At 42.1% G+C, this 17,267-nt stretch overlaps 1 protein-coding gene across 15 annotated transcripts in view; it reads right to left on the minus strand.

Moving 5' to 3' along the window:
- DAB1 (DAB adaptor protein 1) overlaps positions 1-17,267 on the minus strand; it is a 1,411,149-nt gene that overhangs the window by 598,873 nt on the left and 795,009 nt on the right. For 2 of the 15 annotated variants that reach the window (XM_086952923.1, XM_086952932.1), the window contains exon 1: positions 10,732-10,792. The exons of 12 other annotated variants lie outside the window; for them this stretch is intronic. The gene's annotated coding sequence lies outside the window, so the exon portion shown is untranslated. Of the gene's footprint in view, positions 1-10,731; positions 10,808-17,267 lie in introns of those variants that run through there. One more of the 15 variants, XM_086952904.1, reaches the window with a different exon arrangement.

Here is a 17,267-nt window from a genome sequence, read left to right on the forward strand (position 1 = left end):
ATAAGTGGCACTTCTTCGTAAAAATCAGCAAGTAATATTCTGCTGAGAGGCAGAACGTTGAAAGCCATTACCAGAGAACACAGCCAATCATTAGAGCGTCTGAGCAGCAGACCTAACAACCTTGAACAAGTCAGGATTTTACTTGTTTGCTTCTGCAAGCAGTAATCAACCTTCGCTTCGGAAAGAGTCTCCTTTATTGTAAGCCTGTTCTTCTTTTCTTCCAGCGTGAAAAAAAGGTATTTTAATTGGCTGAAAAATGCCAGGCATTTCATTCACTCGAATCTACTTACTGTAGAAAGAAACACGGATTAAACAGTAGCGAGACTGTTACGTGAGTGGTTTCTTTTAGCATTTAGAATGCATTCATTAATTTTGCTATTACTTGTCTAATTTTTGTCAGATTATCTCGCGCTTATTATAATGTATAGGTTAACTTTTGAGCCACTAACAAGTCCTTTTTTAATAACATAACTTTCACAACATATTATGAATTCCTCTGAAATGACAACGCCTTTAACTAAAAAGCATCCATTAGTCTGAGATGGAAAGCAAAACATATTAGCAAATATGCAGAGAACCAAGAACTGGTCAACCCTGAACAATTATATGATGTCAATTATTTATCAGACAAAAATCGATCGATCTAATCGAATTAAAGCATATGCATACATATCACAATCATAAGACATTTTAGAGTGGGGAAGAAGTCGGCCATCTTCAAGTGGTTGAGCCTTTTTGATGTGGTTAACATTAGAGGCCGCCACAACATGAAGGTGGCAGGGTGGGCAACAGGTGTGGCGAGGGGCGGGAAAATATATATTTTTTTCAAACATATCTTTCACTGCTGCCTTGGTGTTCGTCCAGCTGTCTCTGGGGAGGTAGAGGCGGCCCACCAAGTGTAGACGCTGCTCTCATGCGATGCTATGAGAGCGGCGCCAGGATTAGTCTGAGCACCCTACTCAGATGCTGCTTTTCTCCAACCCCGCGGTGAACACAGCTGGGCTTAAGAAATATAAGTGTGTATGTCTATTTGGTTGGCCTAGGACACCCGGCCAAACGTACATGCGCACTTCTTAGTGCCCACCACTTCCGTGTCATGGCCCGGCCCCGCCCTGCCAGAGCAGGTCACAGAAAAGTAAAGTTATATTGTTTTATTATCATTTTATTTTTCAGTGACTCACCCTAACAAGTGGGCAGATGCTCCTCGCCATTAAGGAGGAGCCGCCCATGGTGGTCAAGATACAAGGAGCCCATCTCGAAATTATAATGTGGAAGCATAAAGGAAGCATCTGTGATGCTGTCAAATACTATGGCATCACATCTACTCTAACAGACTTTGGATTATGGGCATAGATTGATGTGCACCTCATCGGAGAAAAATAAATACTTGGATAATCAGAGAATATGAACTGCTAGGGACTGAACTGCAAAGAGAAGGAACAGAGGGATTGATGGAACATCCTTTGGTAGAGGCAGACGGACTGATTAAGAGTTTGACCTTATTGCAAGTGCATTACATCCTATAGCACGAGTAATAAGGTGGATAGAATATCCATAAGATTTGTGATGGAGTAACATTTGTGATGGAGTAACCTGTTAGTTATTGCAAAACAATCAGAAACCTCTAATGTTAGAGTGTCATATGGTTACTACGTTTCTATATATTGTGTTAAGTTAGCATGTGCTTATTAAATGTTTAAACGCCATATTTTCTTTCAGCTTCGGTTTGCACACGTCACCTAATTGTTATTGTAGCTTTTAACCTAGACGAAAGATGTGATTTATTTGAGAATAATATGTTATTGCCCTGGTATCAGTCGTGCTTGTTACACTTGGTACATCTGTCTGCACACTGAGAACTGCACACTCTCAGAATAACCTAACACAAGGTTGCTGCAGGCCTGATCCTCGCACCACGTTAGTCATAACACAAATAATGTTTGTGCCAACATTTGGCTCTACGTAGGTTTAAGATACAGTTACAGGGAATGAATCAACACACTTGATGCTGAGCATGCTGAGAGCTGGTAGCTGTTGATGTGATCTCCTCCTACTGAGAATTAGAGGTATGGGTCCGCCCTGCTAAGAACCCAGATGAGACCTTCTTAGATATAATATAATATGCTAATTAGGGTGCGCGAAATATAGGTGATACAGAATTCTATAGAGTTTGCATCATAAAATGCTATCACCTTTTGCTTACTATGGATTAGTGACTATGCTGCTGACTCTGATTTTTATAATATGTATATTGATATTATACAAGATACTGCGTTTGAGAATGCTGCATTGAAAAATAAACATTTCAAACTTGCACGTGTTTTCTTTGCCTCCCAGTTTCGGTTTGGAATGATAATATAACGAAAGAGTGTTCATGTGTTCCACGATACCTGAGGTATTCTAAGTTCATGTTCTGGATTGTCTAAGTCATTGGGAAGTATTTACTACTGATGAGACACTGTAGCTAGCTTGGTAAGGGGATTTCTGAAACAAAGGTGAGTTCTGGGTCACCCTGACTCACCCAGGTTCTAGATCTCTGTGCACAGTTCTGTGAGAGCACAATTTTTTTTTAAAGTTATACGTTAATCCACAATATAAAAGACCAATCAAAAGGGGAACTGCTTCAGTATTACAATATCTGAAGGCCCGATTAATTAAGCTAACTTACGTGTAAAGTTAAAGTGCAGAATTGCACTCAGGGTGGAATCTCCACTCTGCATACTCTCCTATAAGGGCAGTGCGCGGTGAGGAGATTCCTACACAAGTGCATAGACTTTACATTCGGAACTTTACTACACGTAAATTACCTTCGTGAATCAAGCCCTAAGTGTCTGGCACAGTACCTAACAAGATTTCTATCTAGCAGCAAATCACATACTTGCCTTTGAAAAAATTGTGTGTACTAGCTAATGTGCAAAAAATGAATATTTGTGCCATGGGAGTTTGAGTACCTGTTACTGTGTGGTCATTGTTGTTTAGGTGTAAACACAGATAGTGTATCTCTTTCACAAAAAATACACAGCATGGGCAGATGAAATATCCCTTCTCACATAAATCAGGTAGTGTGGACACACACTATGAAATGTGAGATTTGAATATTGTTAAACCTGACATCCTTGGCATGGTATTCTCCCAAACATACTGCCTTTACCTCTCCTCTTTGCTGAATTAATTTTGGTGTAATAAGGACTGTGCACATTATCACTGCTATCTATTGCTAGCGTGCTTGTGCTCGCTCCTTCAAAAATGGTAAAATTAAACTACACATAATCGGCACATTTAATTTACTTGCACGTCCCTTGTAAATGGTACTACCAGTACATAGTTCCTTTAAGTTAAATGTTACTAGTGGGAAGCAGCCCTGATTGTAACTCCCACTAGAATCACCTTTTAAAAAATGCCTAAGCCCTGCCACTGCGGCCTGTCATGCCTTAAACTGCATTTTGACCTGGCAAAATAAACCTTTTGTCACCCATAAGGTGGGCTTTAGGGGCTCATAGGGCTGGGTGCACTGTAGTTAAAAACGTAGGACATATGTGTTTAGGTTTTACATTTTCTGGCAGTGAAAAAACTCCTGTAGTAATTTTTTTGTGTTTACAGGCCTATTGACTAACAGTGGGTTACCTTATTAAATGTAATATGTGCTAGCATTAGATATGGAGAAGATAGAAATATGTTGTTTACACTCAACTGAATTCAATTAAAAATCTCCTTTAATGGCAAGTCACATATTTACCTACAGTTCTGAAAATGACAGTTGCTCCAATCAACTGTGGATTTCTGCCAGTATCCTAGGTCACATCGCTGCAATTTACTCTGTGGTTGGCGTTTGTGTATTGGTTCCAGAGAGTGAGACGAAAGAGGTTTCGCTGTGTACAGGATGGGCCATCTTGGCAGGATGACTGGGGGGCCTATACCCAGCCCAGGGCTTTGCCTACAGCACATACAAATAAATATGACATCAGGCTGCCCTGCCTGTTGTCACCCAGACGGTATGGAACCTTGATCAGGAGAAGAACTTTCTAGAAACAGTGGTGAGGGTAGGACAGGCAGTACTCCACCACACAAAGGCTGGCACCAAGTATAAATACTGTATCCCCAGAGCCACTCATCAGAACACTCCTGAACCTGTAGACGATTCAGAAGGAGGGTTGACCTGCTGCCAGAGGACAACTCAGCTGCTTGAAGGTCTGTCTTGCTGTCAGAAAGAAGTTTGGACCTGGTTGCCTTAATCCCCGAACACCCAGAGTAACTCCAAGGGTCAGTTGGCTGACCTCCTGTGTGAGCTACAGGGACATAATAAGCTTCAGAGGCATCCCTGCAACTGGCAGGCTGATCTGCTACAACTGGACATGGCTGTACCTGCCTGAGACCTGCTGATGGTCTCATCTGCAATGAGTCCTGATCCCCAAGAAGTGCCCCTCCAGGTCCTGGTCTCTCCACTGCCATCAGTGGAAGCACTTCCAAGAAGAACGGTGAAGATCCTGGAGTACCGGCTTCTTGAAACTGTGAATGGGCCTGTTTGCGCTCAGGGAACATGGTAGAAATTTGAGTTTAGTATGCCTGAACTCAGAATGGTAAACTACATCTTTTAGTGAAGTTGGTTTTAACATTCTGTGTTTGAAAATACCACTTTTAGAAAGTAGGTATTTTCATGTTTAACTATCCAGGCCTTCCTCTGCTAGGTTGTGTATTTCTTGTCTGTGGAGCCAGCATTGTGTAGGGAAGGCACAGCCCTGGAGACCTCTATTGACATAATTCCTTCTTTCCTTTCATAGTTCAGGGCAGAGACATCAGACACACCACAGGAGGTGGAGCCAGCACTGTGGGGGGGCAGGCACAGTCCTATTCAGGTCCCAGATGCAACTCCTCCCTCCCATCTAGATGCAGATCTCTCTATTCACCAATGGGCGGACTCACCCTGTCTCCTGGAATCCACCCAGCCCTGTCACTCAAACTCCAGACAAGGAATACACAACCTAGCAGAGGCAGGCCTGAATAGTTAGACAAGAAAATACCTACTTTCTAAAAGTGGTATTTTCAAACACAGAATGTCAAAACCAACTTCACTAAAAGATGTATTTTACCATTCATGGAATCACTAATCCATACATCAATTTACAATAGGGAGAGCATATGCACTTCAGCACTGATTAGCAGTGGGAAAGTGCCCAGAGTCCTATTGCCAACAACCACAGGTCAGGAAAAACAAGGGAGGAAGAATCAAAAAGTTTGGGGATAACCCTGCAAAAAGGGCCATTTCCAACAGTCATCGACTGTCCATCCACTCCTGAATGTGGCTACCAATCTAAATTGTTATGCCAATGAGAGTCCACTCACAGGTTGATAAAGGGCTGGCCACTGTTGGAAATGTGCCTTTTGTGAATGGTTACCCTGGATTTTTCCAATTTTTTCTGGACCTTATTTTAACTGATAAAATGACTCAGTGCACGGTGACACTGGCATTCACTAGCTGTAAAATGGTACAGTCAAACAATGTTTTACCTAATTGTTCTTTTAAATCTTCCTACAAGGCCATGGTAGATGACAAAGAAATTGCACCATTGGCTGTACTGTGTTTACAGACCCCAGATATATGACAACAATATATGGATAATTGGAACACCACTGTGTCTCACTGGGTTTCAGTTTAAAAGCACTTTAGCTCTACATACAAAAGGAAAATGCCTCTGCCAGGCAGGACAACATATTTTCTATTACCTAGTTTATGCATTAAAAAGCACCACTAAAGTGTGCCTTTGAAGCCCACTGAGCTGGATGTTTAATATATATATATATATATGTATCTATATATATAAAAGGAAAAGGACAGACTACATATTTGAATATGTCCAAAAGCTGTTTTGACAAGTTTAGGTTTAGCTTGATTCCCCAGGAACAGGCCTAGGTAATGTGAAAACTCTGAATTTCCAACTTTATCTGAGAAAATGCTAACAAGGGGATTTAACATTTATTACACTTAAAAAACTAATTTGACATTTCAGAACGTTTGTGGAGAAGTAACTTAATAAAAATGCACTTTGCAATGCCTGGCTTAGAACGAGTTTTGCCACACATCTCGCCTACAGAGCCCAATGCACATTTCAGTCTGGAGTTAACACCTTGCTGTCCAGAGGACAACAGGCATGAAAGTAGATAGGATTGGCTGCAAACAAAACTCCAATCACAGGCTAAAACACAGGATAAGACTGTTACCTTTACAAAACCCTCTCAGACTGAACCCTGCAAGAGCCCTGGCTGTTGAAAGACCTGGTAACTTGAAGTCTGCCCTGAGGATCGGAGGGCTGCAGAAGTAACCAAGAGGAACTGTCTTAGCAGACGGATGTAAGTGAATCATTTTTGTACCACCAGAAGACCCGGACAAGGCGAAGAGGATTCCCCACTAAGGTCTCATTCTGGAAAAGCATGACAACCAGGTTCATCTTACTTGGGGATTTTTGTTGCACTGAATACAGGTTCAGTGGCCCTGTTGGAATAACAATCTAGCCTCATGGATCCCCTCTCTGACTACAGACTCTTGCTTTCTCTGCTGGAGAATTTTGTGAACCAAAAAAGTGACTGAGACGGAAGGAAAAAAATCAGACCAGAGTGAAGCGATAAATCTACTCCAATTGCAAAGAAATAAAACAGTTTCTGATATCTGTCACTTACCAGACTTGCAAATCACGAAGGCTTTCCCTAAGGATACGCAAAAAGGTCTTACCCCAGTCAAGCTGAGGTTAGGGCAGGGAGGCAGGAAATTCAAAACACATCTGGGGACAGAACCCTGAAGAATCTTCTCCTACTCCGCCTGCTCTTGTCCTAGTAGACACAATGCTGCATAACGCATTGCCCAGGAGCCCATCGGAACTGCTACTTTATGATGCATCTCGATGCAGGACCTCACCTCGGAGATCTGCAGCTCCTCAGAACCACCACTGTGTGACGCATCTTGAGGGCATGGCATGGCAACCCCACAGTCCATCTGAACTGCCACTACCTGATGCATCTCAATGCAGGATCTTGCAGAACAGCCCCACAGCCCATTAGAACCCCTGCTGATTGACGTATCCTCTGAGTAAGACTTAGAATGCTCCTCAACCTAGATTTAAGGAACTTTGTTGACTGTGCCTACCTTGATCCCCGTATCCAGCCCATGCCCCATCATGGTTGGCCATAACTTGGGACTTTGTCCTGGCCCAACATGACCAGATAACAACAGGTGGTGCTTCGTGCTTCTAAGCATTATTTTCACTGAAATATAAATATTTTTAAACTCTGGGGCTAGTGATTGGATTTTTGTCATTTTTATGTCAAATAATTTATTAAAGTATACTCTATTAATGTCTAAGGTGCTGTGGGATTTTTCTTGTTTTGTGTTTTCATTTTATGACTGTTTTAAGTGCTGCATAAATACTTTATACATTGCCTCTCAGTGAAGCCCGACTACTTTGTGCCAAGCTACAAAGGGTTTAAGCACAGGTTATGATAGGGTTTGCTTGTGTCTCACCCTGACATAAATTGTGCTTGCTGCTTGTGCAGGGTTTCACCCCCTCAACCACTAACCCAGTTTCTTAAAATAGCACACATTGGTCTCACTCAGTAGTATAAATGTTATCATTCTTTCAAGGACGAATGTTTGAGCCAGCCTTTCTGGAATGCAAGCATCTTTCCAGTAGTATAGACTATTATCACCTCATAGGGTGTTCAACTCACTGAGCATGTTTGCTAGAACTGAGTAGGAGCCAGATAAAACAAGCAATAGGCCGTGTGCGGAGCAAAGACGGGACATGCACCCGCCTTTACCCAATTGCATGCTGTCTTTCTTAGAAAGACGCACACAAAGCCCAATAGCCTGTGACGAAAACAAAACCACATGAAAGAGCGTGTGGTGAGATTTCAAAAGCCCTTACATAAAGTCTTCTCTAAAACAGCGTATGCGCGCTGTTACAGGCTTGACCTAAAAAGCCTAAACATTTGAAGGATGAGAGTTCAAAAAAGGAGGGAGTGAAGTGTAAGACTATGTCTGTGTATTTGGGCATATTTAGGACACTTTGCAAAGAAGTGTTAACCCCTTCGATGCTCATGACGAGCTCAGCTCGTCATGAGGCACAGTGGAGCTGTGCTGATGACGAGCTGAGCTCGTCCTGAACAATGGGATTTCAAATAAGTCAGCACCGGAGCTAAATATCTCTAGCAGCGATGGTGTTAAGTTCCAAAAAGCTGCCAATGGCTTAGTTTTGCTTCACCCACCTGATCCTACTTGCAGGGTCGTAGCTTTGGGGGAGGAGGAGTGCTTGGGGTGTTACACTCTCCTGAAATTAGATTCAGTAGTAAATAGTTGGATACAGGTGCATTAAGTTAGGTATGGTAAGGTGTTTGTCAGGATTCACTTGGGATTTTTACACACACATGCAGAAAATGCTTCAGAATTTTTTACACTTACATTTCAGAACTTTTGTGGAGAAGTAACAATAAAAAAGTACTTTGGGATGCCTGGGTTAGAAGGAGTTTTGCCACACAGCTCACCTACAGAGCTGAATGCAAGTTTCAGACTGGAGTTAACACCTTGCTGTCCAGAGGACAATAGGCAAGAAAGTAGATAGGATTGACTAGACGTCTGCCCTGAGAACAGAAAACCATATGCATGTGCGTGTGGTGAGATTTCAAAAGCACTTACATAAAGTCTTCGCCAGAACAGCGCATGAGTGCCGATACAGGCTCGACCTGAAGAGGCTAACCATACACTCGTTTCTGTTTTAAAAGTTGTAAAAATTGTCAATTTTTAAGTACCACTCATAATCCGCACTCCTCTCTCTTTCTACTGTTCCTTAGAGTCCGTCTCCTGCCCTGTTTCTCCTATAATGTATTTGACCAGCGTGCTTGTTGGGAAATCTGAAGCTCACCCCTCCCCCCCCCCCAATCCTACTGATCAAGCTACGCCCCTGCCTGTTGCTACGTCCAGCCTGTTTCCTGTAGTCTGATTTAAAGCCTGGCATGGATCCTGCTGGTGTGTCCCTTCTGGCAATGAGTTGCAGTGGGGAAACAACAGCAGCACCGTAGAAGGGTAGCATCAGAGGTGTAGCTTGGTAAGTAAGACTGGGGATGTGTGAGCTTCAGATTTTCCGACAATCACGCTGGCATATCATGTTAATCATTATTTGAGCAGCAGCACATGAGGGGGCTCTTAAGGGCTAGTGGAAAGGGAAAGGAGTGCAGATTGTGAGAGGGTACTTAAACACAGTGTTTTGTAAAATAACCATGTTTTAAGAACTTCAAAACGGACATGAGATTGTGAGTGTGTGTGTGGGTTTGTCTGAGTGAGTATTTAAAAATCCCAGGTGAAATTCATCAAATACCTTAGCATACCTGACTGAAAGCTCCTTTGCCAACCTATTTAGTTACAAAAACATGTAGTAGGGGGGTGTAACACCCCCCCTCCCCTGAAACTATGCCTCTGGGTAGCATCTCCTTTCCCTGATGCCAGACTTCTGGCAGTGTGAAATTGTTTTATGAGCTTGTGTGGCACAGCTGGATAAGCCGTGTTGTGGCTGCCGTGCAGTACGTTTATACGTCTGCACAGAAGCAGGAATGTCCCTGATGCAGCACAAGGCCTCTTCGTGAAGCAAGCATGCTACATAAAACAAAATGGAGAAGTTGAGAGTTCTAGGACTAAGCGTCTCCACACATCCATTCTTATTAAAGTATATAATCCCAAACCATAAATCGGTCTTCAACTTTTATGTTCAGTGTAACTTACATGACATGTTAAGTTTAGATGATGACTTGGCAGTTGAACAGAATTCTTTACTGATGCTTCATTTATCCACATACACTTAGTCTAGTCCCTGAATATGCTCAAGGGCTGTTTCCCCCCGCTCTGCTTGGAGGCAGGGGGGCACCTACGGCACCCCGGTGCTCATGACAAACTCAGCTCGTCAGGAGTCACGGCGCTTCGGTGCTCATGACGAGCTGAGCTCGTCTTGACCACGCCTGTTCCAATGGAACGCTCAGCATAGCAGGGGAATTAGCCCAGCGTGCGAGTGTTCCATTTAACGGGCGCGGTCATGACTAGCTCTGCTCATCATGAGCACCAGAGCGCTGTGGCTCATGACGAGCTGAGCTCCTCATGATCACTCAAGGGGTTAAAATCATTCTGTGAATCCACATGCGGTGGCCAAGGGGCGGACTGTGAGGTTACACATTCCTGGCTGTCTGTGCAATCACCAAACAACCTTAAGGGTGTATTATTATTCAAGGCAACTGTGTGTGCACTGTAGTCTCTCTTTCTCTCTCTCACACACACACACACAAACCCACTGACACGAGGGATGAGGCCCTCCCCTAACCTCCCCCAGTGAAGTGACTGTGTCCACGAGAAAGGGAGAAAACCAAAAAGATAACAAGGAAGAAATATATCATTAGATACATAAAGAGTGAGACATAAATGGAGAGAGAAATGAAGGGCAGATAAAGGCAAAGAATGGGAAAGAACGAGTATTAACTAAGCACACACAGGCACAGACAGAAACACACACACCATAACAGAGAGAAAGACCCAAAGGTAAAAGACTTTATACTATGTATTTTATCATACGAAGAAACAGACTTATCTGTATGTCGAAAAAAGATGTTACTCTCTGAAAATCGTAATTTACATCTAGTACTAGCTCAAAGACAAGAATTATAATAAAGAAATGTGAAAATGTATAGCTGGAAAATTCTAGTTACCTTCATAAGACTTGACAGCTGCAGGTGCTGTATTCTGTCAGTAGCTTCTGCAGAAACTACGGTAAGCGGAAGGACTGCAATCTATAACAGGTGCAAAGTACAAGAGGTCATAGGATCCACCAATTAGAGCTGTTAGCTCAGTGATAACGATGAAGCTGCAGTCACTGTGGGGGAAGCATGATAACGAGCAGTGTTCGAACACTGCTCTGGAGCAGCTATCTGTGCTGTAATTATACAGAACCAATCTCACTGGTTAGAACATTACTCTCTAGTCATACTTGGTGCACAAGGATTGACTGAACAGGGCTGTGTAAGAGGATGAGTTAGCTCCCACTCCGTGCTTCATTTGTTAAAAAAAGAATATAAATATATATATATATATATATTCACTGAAAAAACCATAGGTTATAGACCATATATAGTTAGGGATTAGCATTTACAAAACCTTATTTTACTCGCACAAAACCATTGAAATTCCATATATAGTTAGTTGCACTAACTATATATCGCGCACCCGCAATCCATTGCTAATGATGTCACATATTACATCATTCATGACATGGTCAGTGACATCACTGATGACATCACTGATGACATCTCAAATGACATCACTGATGACATCACTGACATCTCATTTGACATTACTGATCACATCACTGATGATATCATTTATGTGATAATACAATGAACATCTTCAGACTCTAATATAACCTTAGATACAATCAGTATAAACAGACACTCACAGACTGTCACTTATCCATGGAGTTACTCACACACCTACTCAGTCATGCAAAAGATTAATCACACCTCCATTTCCTCAACTATACAGTTATACACACCTTACTTATTCAAACATATACTAACACATATTTACTCTCTTATACAATCCCTGATACAAGTTCACAATGATCGATACAGCCACTCTCACATTCACTAGCTCTTATGTTCAGTTATTTATATATGTCAACTCTCACATGGACTGTGTTTTACATATGTACTTACTTTGACATGTAGCACTGAGATATCCATTCACTCACCAATACACTCATGCAGTCAGTCGACCGCCCATACAGCTGTTTCCACATGCACTTTTGAACCCATACATTTAGTTAATCAACTGCTCACACATCTATGCACAGAGTCATACACCTCCCAGCCACCCACACACATACTCAGTCTCCCATACAAATACTTGGGCAACCATTCAATAACCCATATAGTTACTCATATAGCTACTGATTTAAACATGCAGCAGTTTACAGAACAACATATATAATGATTGCCAAATTAAGACAGTTTAGTCACTAACCCATGCACTCAGTGAGACACATTTAATCACTCACTCATACAGTCAGTCATGCACCTACTAAATCCTTCAACCAGACACTTATACATCCACTCATTCTTCAATATGTAAGACATATTTTAACTTTACAGAAACATACAGTCACTGGGTGTTGTCATCAGTGATGTCATCAGTGAAGTCATTTGAGATGTCATCAGTGATGTCATCAGTGATGTCATTTGAGATGTCATCAGTGATGTCATCAGTGATGTCACTGACCATGTCATGAATGATGTAATATGTGACATCATTAGCAATGGATTGCGGGTGCGCGATATATAGTTAGTGCAACTAACTATATATGGAATTTCAATGGTTTTGTGCGAGTAAAATAAGGTTTTGTAAATGCTAATCCCTAACTATATATGGTCTATAACCTATGGTTTTTTCAGTGAATTTTCAAGGTTTTGTAAATGCAAATTCCTAACTATATATGGTCTATAACCTATGGTTTTTTCAGTGAATTTCATTGGTTTTTTAAAAGCTAATATCTATAGCTGTAAAATATATTCTTTATTACGTGACGTATCACGTAGCCCGTGAGACGCCTCATGATGCATCGCATAACCGTGACGTATCGTCTCTGCAGCGCAAACCAAACCCGTAACGTAAGCGCGCCAGAGCACGCTTAAAGATATATATATATTTTTTTTACCTTAATTAGACAAAATCCACACGTGCACATATCACAAACGTTCCAAAAAAAAACAATATGTCGGACTCCCATTACGCTGCCAGTTAGCTGCCCGGTTAACGTACCGGAAAGCACCTCTACCGCGAAAAATCGCAATATTTTTTTCTTTTGCCCCGCGGGCAACTTTAATAGCCCCCTCATCAATCCTAGGGGTTCACCTTACCCCTTTCCTTCATTTACACCTTTTTTTTTTCCACCTCTTGTCTCTCGATCTCCAGACTGTTTACAATGTTAACAGCCAATCAGCTACTCCTCAGACTCCCGTTACGCTGCCGGTTAGCTGCCCGGTTAGCTGCCCGGTTAGCTGCCCGGTTCGCGTACCGGGACGCGTCTCTACGGCGAAAAAATCTGAATTTTTTTTAAATTTTTTTTTTGCCCCGCGTGGCTCTATAATATCCCCCTCATCAATCCTAGGGGGTCAGAAGGGGTCTACCTTGCCCCCTTTCCTTCATTTCCCCCTTTGTTTTGGCCTCCTCTTGTCTCTCGATCCTACCGAGAGACAAGATGGCGGCCGCTCCGGACTGTTTACAATGTTGACAGCCAATCAGCTACTCCTCAGACTCCCGTTACGCTGCCGGTTAGCTGCCCGGTTAGCTGCCCGGTTAGCTGCCCGGTTCGCGTACCGGGACGCGTCTCTACGGCGAAAAAAATCGGAATTTTTTTTAAATTTTTTTTTTGCCCCGCGTGGCTCTATAATATCCCCCTCATCAATCCTAGGGGGTCAGAAGGGGTCTACCTTGCCCCCTTTCCTTTATTTCCCCCTTTGTTTTGGCCTCCTCTTGTCTCTCGATCCTACCGAGAGACAAGATGGCGGCCGCTCCGGACTGTTTAGAATGTTGACAGACACCAGAGAGCCAATCAGCTTCGCATCGCAAAGTTCCGATACGCGAAAAGTACGCGAACCGGAGCGCTGCCCGGAGCGCTGTTACAGATATATATCTTGTTTAAAACGTTAATTTCTCAAAATTCACTGAAGCACATATATTGAGACCTAGCAAAGGCACATCGGGCTAACAGTCCCTACAATTTTGCCAAGTTTCGTGCAAATCCATTCAGCCGTTCGGGCTAAAAGTGAGTCCAACCGCCCTATGGAAAAATGAATGGGAAAAACGTGTTTTGGGACCCCCCTTTTTTCTCGGCCCCCCCTTGAAGAACCCCCCCCAAATTTTCAGGGGCTGCTCAGAAACAAAATGTGCCATTTTCCTGAAAATTTCAGCCAATTCCGTCCACAAACGCCAAAGTTATTAGACATAGAATTTTCAGAAATCCCATAGGGAAAAAATCCTAACTATATATACCTACTGGCTATCGCCAGTAGGTAATATATATATATATATATATATATATATATATATATATATATATATATATATATATATATATATATATATATATATATATAAATATATGTGTGTGTGTGTGTATGTATACGTGTATATATATATATATATATCAAATATTTGTCTTTTAAAAGAAGAGATAGTACTCACTCATGAGAGAGGAAAATAACTTTAGTTAATAAAACGAGTTACAAGTGCAACAGATGTGTTTCGGCTTGCGCCTTTGTCAATATTTCCGGTGGACTGGAGCAAGAATATATATATATAGGATTCTGGGAGTTGGAGTTCCATATTGAATCCAACACAGCGGATGATCACATGAGTGGGGGCGGCGCCAGGAGTGAACTTTAATAAGATTGACAACACTCAATCTGTGCACAACGGACATGAGGTACAACAGCTAGGGGCGTCTGAGGAAGGAGTTTAATCCGAAATGCATTATGCCCGGCTGTAAGGAACTTCAATAAAGAACCCCACCTGTATTTTCCTGCCTGGGATTCCTTCCTTTCATCCAGTTGGAGGGTCTTCGTCGATATATATATATATATATATATATATATATATATATATATATATATATATATATATATATATATATATATATATATATATATATATATATATATATATATATATATATATATATATATATATTTAGATATAAAAATATGTGTGTGTGGTAACTGAAATGCAGCCTGCATGCCAGCACTGGACATTCCTAAGTCAAATCATGACAATTGCGACTTAAAGAAAATGTATATGGATCCGTATATCCCCAAATATAATATAACAATAGTGCAAGTCACCAAAGAGATGTATGGCAATGTAAAGGCCGAAGTGGGCACAGATAGTGAATTTATAATCCGAGTTGACTTGCAGTGTGCACAGTTTTGGTATATTTTGTTTCGTATAACATATAGATTGCTCTGTGTTTCCTCTGCCATGCATTAGAAATGTTTGTACGTTCTGGGTTCGGTGAGTCATTCTTTAACAGTAGGATGAGCAGAGAGGCACTGAGCAAAGTTGGGGTATTCAAGCATCATTGCCAGATGCAAAAACTCCCTGTAGTGAACTTCATTCCATCTTTTCCCAGTATGTTATCTCCCGCTCTCTGTAGCTGTGGTCAGAGTGCAGGAATACACATGTGGAACTGATCTCCCTCCCTCATTTGGCAGCATGTCTGCTCCCCAGTCTGGTCTAGACAAGGTAGTCAGAGAGCAGGAAAAAGCTTTTGTCAGGAAACACCATGTGTTGTTTCCCAAATGTGTCTCATCAGTGTCTATTAAAGTGTTGAATGGGAGTCCACAGTCACCCCGGATTTACTAGTAATTGTCTGCTCCTCCTTTAAGTGGGATGAGAAAACTGGGGGGTCTCTCAAAGGGGGTGTGGCCAATGTAATTAAGGGCATGGCTTAAAAACATTTACGCTAGAAATCTATTCTTGCCCGACTTGTATTTTGCTGTTTCTGTCATTGCATCCAGATTTATGACACAACAAGTAACATCATACCTACAAGTCAGGACTATTGCCTTTGTCAATGGTTGTTAGTTGCATAATATAAATAGGCAGCAATTATGGCTCGTTGTATTTATAATATTGAAAAAGCTTCCAAGTAAAGCCCTGGTGACACCACGACAATGTTGGGGCTCCTGAGCATCAAATAGAGAAGGTAAATCCAGAGAGAAAATGACACTCTTGGAAGGATTTTCTCCCCTACAACGCTCCCCTGGCATGACGTCATGCCGTAACCAAACTGCTGGTGCTCAGACCCGGTGAGACCCGGCCCTCTTAAAGCCCTGGCTCCTCCGTGGCTGCGAGATGGCAGAGTCAACTGAGGAGAGTCAGTGCAAAATTTGAGCTGATGTTTTGCAGGGGCTCTGCACAGACACTTAATTCACAATACCGGTACTTATCACAGTCCAACACATGGTGGAAGTGTTTATCTATTTCTGAGGTTAGCACCTCAGCAGAGTGTTTAAAAATTAATCATACCAAAACACCTAGGACATTCAACAGCTTTTGATGGTCTGGAATATTCCAAATGATTAGTCTTATAGGAGTATGCATGAAAAATGTTGGGCCCTGGTACTTACTTTATTTCTTTATTTATTCATTTATTTTACAAATTAAGCTCTGGAAGCAGGTTAGCCGCCTAGAAGTGCCTCTCGAAAACTTACTTTGAGTTGAGAGAGGAAGCTGGAAACCCAGTGCACAGCCACAGATCAGCATCGCCTTCCCACAATGCCTGCATTAGGAAGAACAATTCTGCAGCGTCAGATGCACACTGCAGGATCCTTCCTTCCACAGGTGAGGTCACAGAGAGGAGCCATTGATCATTGGGGTGCCACAGCATAGGCAGACCCCTCAGGATTTAGCGAATTACAAACAAAAATTGTGAAATTGGCGATTTTTACAGAAGTGCCTGCAAAATATGTTTGATAAAATTGCCATTCAACCTCTCTGTAATGGATCTGTGCTGTCACTGAGCAAGTAAAGGGAGGATGAGCACCAGGCCAGCAGGCAGCAGAGGTATTAAATTCCTCTGTCACCTGCCTTTGAAATACACAGAGTCCCCTCCTGTGCGATTAGCCTGCAGCCTGCCTCACATATTTGTGTGCCCCGTGCAGACTCTGCAAGCCCCTGCTGCCCTGCACGCACGGGTTGTCTGATGCCAAAAAGAGTATGTTTCATATTGTAACATACTCTCTTTGGCATCAGTCGCCCTCTGGTTCCAGGAGGTGTGCTGCTGGAAACTCTCCAGCATTAAAGACTGTGATATAGCACAGTCTCCACCAGTGACAAGGCAAAGGCCTTCAGTATTTTTGTGACAGGCACATTTTTGCCACCACAAAAATACTGGGAATTTTGAGGTTTTGGGCAGCAAATGTTATTTTTTTTGGTCGCATAACTTGCCACCCAAAGCCTCAACATCCTGGGGGCTCTGGATAGGGACAGAGTCACGGTTGTGTCACTACTCGCCTTCAGTAATTTATTACAGTATACAAGTGGCATCATATTTTTCTGTTATATAATTTGCCTGACATCAAAAGCTGATTGTTGTAAGAAAATTAAGTGCATGTATTTATACATGATTTACGATCTACCAAATATTGCATTACTTGCAAAGCATAGTTGATGTGTGATGAAGAGGCCTGAC

This window comes from Lissotriton vulgaris, chromosome 1_1 (assembly GCF_964263255.1).
Source record: "Lissotriton vulgaris chromosome 1_1, aLisVul1.2, whole genome shotgun sequence".
In the NCBI taxonomy this organism is placed as follows: domain Eukaryota; kingdom Metazoa; phylum Chordata; class Amphibia; order Caudata; family Salamandridae; genus Lissotriton; species Lissotriton vulgaris.